We start from the raw sequence: 5475 nt of genomic DNA, 5'->3' as shown, positions 1-5475 counted from the left end.
TATGATAATGAATTCACTCTCACAGAGGCTTAATAATAATTTTTTAGATATTTTGAACACGAGGAATCTGTGCCTCAAGCATGATTTACATTTAGTGATTTCTAAAGGTATTTTAAAGTCTAAGATGCCATGATTCCATGAAACTAAATCCCAAAGGTGTTCTTTTGCCCAGAGGCACCTAGCTAATAACCAGGAAAGACCCTTGCCAAGTGCTCATTCTACTCTACCAGATTTCTGCCTCACAGCTTCAGGATCACAGTTCAAATTACATTGTTGTATATTTATGAACCAACAGCCAGAACAGTTATTAAAAGCCAAACTATTTCATATAGTACAAAATATCCCCCAAAGTCTTCTTTAATAAGGAAGTGACTCTGGCCATATTATTTATCACTTGTGGTATCTGACCACATCATTTGAAAGGATGTAACACAATCAATATAAAGCAATCTGTCCAATACATGAGAAGAAGCTCATTTATAATTAATTGTAAAGGCCAACTAGTTACATGGGTGTGTGTAAGAATGCTGAAATGTTCTGATGCTGAAAACTCTCTTTAAAACAGAAATGTCCATTTCTAAACCAACATATGAACTGTCCCACCAGCCTGCAAAGGGAAAAAGAATCTCATCAAAAGAAGGTTGTAATGCCCACCTTTCTCTATAAATGTGTCCCTTCAAGAATTAACTAGGAAATGGGGCAGCCAGGTGGCACAGTGAATAGAGCACTGGCCCTGGAGTCAGGAGGACCTGAGTTCAAATCCAACCTTAAACACTTAACACACAAACTAGCCGTGTGACCTTGGGCAAGTCACTTAACCCCAATTACCCTCCAAAAAGCCACCAAAAAAAATTACTAGGAAAGAAAATAAGACATTCTTGTTTCTAGTCAATAATTCATAACATATTACTCAGAAAACCCAAAGAAGGCATCCTGTGTTGGACAGGATCTCTATGATGGTTTAACAGAAGGAAACATTTAAGTATCTCACATAAATGGGTTGTGACCTGTACCATTTAACAGAATACCCATAATTAAGGCAGAGATCCACTGAAGCACATTTTTAAGGGCATTAGAGAAAGTCTGCACTTGAGAAAGTCTCAAACTAAGGAGACAAATAGTTTCTGGATTTAAGGGAAAAAGAGAGGTGTGAATTAGACTTTGAAGGATGAGCAGGAAGGAAGCAGTAGTTCATGAGTAATTAGCAAATTGCACAGAGCTTAAGACAGAATCAGGTAAAATGAGGTCCCACCGGCACATACAGAAGTGACAACAAAATAAGCTAACATTTCAAGGGAGATGCTTGAATCTTTTTTTTATTCTAATCTTAAATATATCCCCCAAAATGATCATTTCCATGTACAAAGTAGGACAGAAAAAGAAACTGTCCTGATTATGTGCTATTCTAAATTTCTTTCTGTTCTGTGAATTTTAAAAATGCTTCAGTGACCCTCTTTACTTTCTTTTTTGTGCCAGTCCCTTGGACCAATCTCTTGCTGCTTGCAGAGGCTCCTTCTTCCCTGCAGGGCATCAGAGAGATGCCCTTCCATGGCCTGCTGGTTTCCTGGCCTGGCCTCTTCCTGCCAGTAGGGGATCAGAGGAGACATCACTGGGTTCATGTCAGTTCCCTAGGTTAGACCCTTCCTGATTGCATGGTGCCCTTCTTGCCTGCAGGGGATTGGAAAGTTGCCATTCTGTCACATGAAAGTCTCCTGCCCTGGTGTTTTCCTGATTGCAGGGGACCTTTCCTGCCTACTGGACACAGATACAACTAGGTGGCACAGTGGACTACTGTGCTGGACTACTGGAAGTCAGTTCAAATCTTGCCTCAGATGCCTAGTAACCATGTGATCTTGGACAAGTCATTTAACTTGTTTGCCTCAGTTTCCTCAATTGTAAAATGAAAGCAATAATAGTACTTAACCTCCCAGGGTTTTTGTGAGGCTCAAATGAGTTAATACTTTTAAAGCACTTAACACAATGCCCAGTACATAATAGGTGTTATATAAAGGCTAGTTGTTATTATTATTGCTATTCCTTTTTGTTTACTTTTTTTTCTCCTGGCCTGCCTACCGGGATAAGATAAAAACCCTATTCTATAAGCTGGCCCTACGGTTCCCCTCACCTGAACAGCCTAATACCCTGAGAGGATACCACCCTTAAGGCAAGCCCCTGACGATGTTAGTAGCATTCCTGAACTCACTTCTCAATGATCGATATTTCCCTACCTGGTCACACTCTCCCCATCCTAAGGATCTGGACCCCTGGCTGTCATGACACAAACCCTGTCTTCCACCCTTCACCATCCACTCCTTTATTCTCATCCCCATTAACCCATCCCTTCCATTATGTCATTCTCAAAAGCTACCCACCCCTTCCATTATGTTCTATGGGACACTTGCTCTTTAAGGAACAAACTTGTTTTCATCTTAAGCCTTTTCCCTTCTTACTCCTTTCACCTTTTGGCTCCCCCTTGATGACACAGACTCTCTGGCCACCCCTTCGGTCACTGGCTGCTCTTTCACTCATTCCTCTGCCCTCCCCTTACTGGTTGAAGAGGGGGAGGTGAGAGCACTTCTTGTTCCCCTTTGTCACTTCTTGTCACTTCCAGTCTCTATCACCATCACTCAATATCCTCTTTTCCTTTGAAGTTCACTCGATCTTCATATCTACAACCCAAGCCAAATTGTGGTAGCTGTTCTCTACCTACCTCTAGGACGCTCCCTTTCCTTCTTCTATGAATTTAGTGCAGGCTCATTGTCTCTCTCTCTTTCCCAATTACTATTTTTGTAGGAGAGGTCTTCAACATCCATACTGCTACTTCTGCAAGCACCTTTATTTCCCAATTCCTCTGCTTACTCACTTAGCATGATCGGTTCCTTCACCCCACTACAAACACATTCTTGATCTTGCTATAACCCACAAATGTCCCACTTCCATGTTAAAAAAAAAAAAGCTCTGAAATTCCCTTATCTGATCACAAACTATTGCCCTCCCTCTGCTTTGTAATACAAAAACCTGTTCTTCATCCTCATGACCTCCAGACCCTCAACCCTTTAGTTCTTTCTCCCAGACTATTACATCTGCGTTGGCTCTACTTTCTTCCTTCATCCATCTTGACTGGTTGGTGAGCTGATACAACTCTATACAGTCTCCTCTTGAATCCCTTGGTCCCTCGTCCTATAACTAATGAGAGAATGAATATTAGGAGAGGTAGACCTATTCTAAGGAGGGACTGGGGGACTTGATTATGTCCCAGACCACCTCCTTGGACAATCTAGACAAAGGATCTCCCCACCCAGCCACCCAAGCCTGAATAGAACATAATGGGCTTCCCCACTTGGGTGGGATCAGAAGAAGATTGAGGAAAAAATTAATCCAATCTCATTACCAGATCACCTGCTGGCTGAATAACCTACAAGGGGTTGATTTCTGTATGAGGAAACAAAAAGGGGGAAAACTCCCAATTAGTGCTAATTCAGTAATTGATTATTTATATGAGAGAAATAATCATTTCTCTTGCATATATTAAAAAGGACAGTGATAAGACTAGGAGAATCCACAAGAGGGCAATTAGGATAGTGAGGGGGCTTGAATTAAGGCCATATGAGAATGATTTGAAGGAACTACGTATGTTTGACTTGTAAAAGAGAAGACCCGAGAGATACATGATGGCTGCCTTCAAGTATTGGTGAGCTATCTTGTGGAAAAGTAATTAGACTTGTTCTCTTTGGCCCAAGAGAGCAGAACCAGGAGCAGAAAGGGAAAGCTGTAAAGAGGAAAATGTATCCTTCCAAACAATTAGAGGTATTTAAAAGTAGAATGGGCTGCCTCTAGACATGGTAGGTATTCCATTTATTAGAGGTCTTCAAGCAGAGGCAGTATGACCACTTTTCAGATAGGTTATAGTGGAGATTCTTTTTGGATATAGGTTAAATGAGATGGTCACTGAGATCCCTTCCAATTCTCAATTTCTATGATTCTGTGGAGATGGAGGAAACGTGGCTAGAGAGAGATTTATGTAAAAAAAAATCTGAGGATTTTAGTAGATTGTAAACTCACTCTGAGTCAAGATGGCAACTAAAACAGCTAATGCTAACCCTGGCTACGTGGAAAGGTACAGCATCCAGAACGATGGAAGTAACAATTCTGCTCTACTCAAAACACACTTGGAGTACTGCTTTCACATCTGGGCACAATGTTTTAGAAAGCACATATGCAAGTCCAGAAGAGAGAAAGCAGTATGCCAAGGTGAATTGAAGGAACTGGGGATGTTCAGTGTGAAGAAGAAATTATTTGGGGGTAGGGTAGGAGGATGGGGGAGGGAGAACATATTCATCTTCAAGTATTTCAAGGACAATCACATGGAAGAGACATTAGACTTGTTCTTGGCCACAGATGAGAGAACTAGGAAAAGCATGGAATTTGAAGAGAAATAGATTTAAAACTGAAAGCAAGGGAAACTTCTATATCAATTAATCAAAAAATTTCCTTAGGAGGCAATGGGTTCTCTTGGGGGGCAGGGGGAGGAGATTCTTTAAGAATAGAATAATTTTTTTTTAGTGTGATGTGGGGATTCTTGTTCCAGTGTGGGCTGTAGATGTCCTCTATGGTCTGTTCCAGCAAAGGTAGTCTGTGCTTCTGTGAAGATAAATTCCTTAGAAGATGGGGAGGAATGTCCTCTAAGGTACAGGTGAAGGGTCAGACTTAAAGAGACAGGGCATGCCTTCCTATAAGACTGGAAGGAAGGATACAATGAGAGAGGAGGAGAGAGGGTGTGGGGGAGAGTGTGTTGTGGAGAGAGGAAGAGAGGGGGAAAGGAAGAGAGGGGGAGAAAAAGAAAAGGGGTGGTACTCTCATGGATCAGTCCATTTTGTGTGTTTTCTTTCTTCCTGCTCCTAGATCACAGGAGACTGCAAGAGGAAAGCCAGATTATGAAGGCTCATATATAAATCTATTCTATCTAACCTCAATATTAGCCTGCCAACCATTTTCAATCTATGCCTTAAAAGTCATCCTTTCCTAGCTTCTGGGAGGATGTGACTTCACAGAATCACAGGCTACCTGAGCTAGAAGAGATCTCAAAGGACATCTCATACAACTCATACTACAACAAGAGAGAGAAAAACAGAAAGACAGAAAAAGTGGGAAGTCAGAAGTGGAGATAAGGACAAATGAAGGACTTCAGGTCAATTGAACTTGATTTTCTCAGTAAAAAAGGTGAGATTATATTTTAAAAGTAAGAGCCAGGAGTTCAATAGAATTTGGGCTTAAAGAGAATGTTTATAATAGATAAGGAATAAAGAATAAGCAAACAATTGAGGATTACTGGACAGTAGAAAGACCCTGTTGCACCTGGATAGAATGAATTTGTATATCAAGCCTTCATGATTCTGGGCTTTCCTCTTACAGCCTCCTGTGATCTAGGAGCAGGAAAAGAGAAAAGACAAGGTAGAGTGATCCATGATTATGGAT

The sequence above is a fragment of the Petaurus breviceps genome, unplaced genomic scaffold, assembly GCF_028583685.1.
Source record: "Petaurus breviceps papuanus isolate PSGF00001 unplaced genomic scaffold, PetGlider_PUasm1.0 38, whole genome shotgun sequence".
In the NCBI taxonomy this organism is placed as follows: Eukaryota; Metazoa; Chordata; class Mammalia; order Diprotodontia; family Petauridae; genus Petaurus; species Petaurus breviceps.
Note: the sequence above shows the minus strand (reverse complement) of the source record.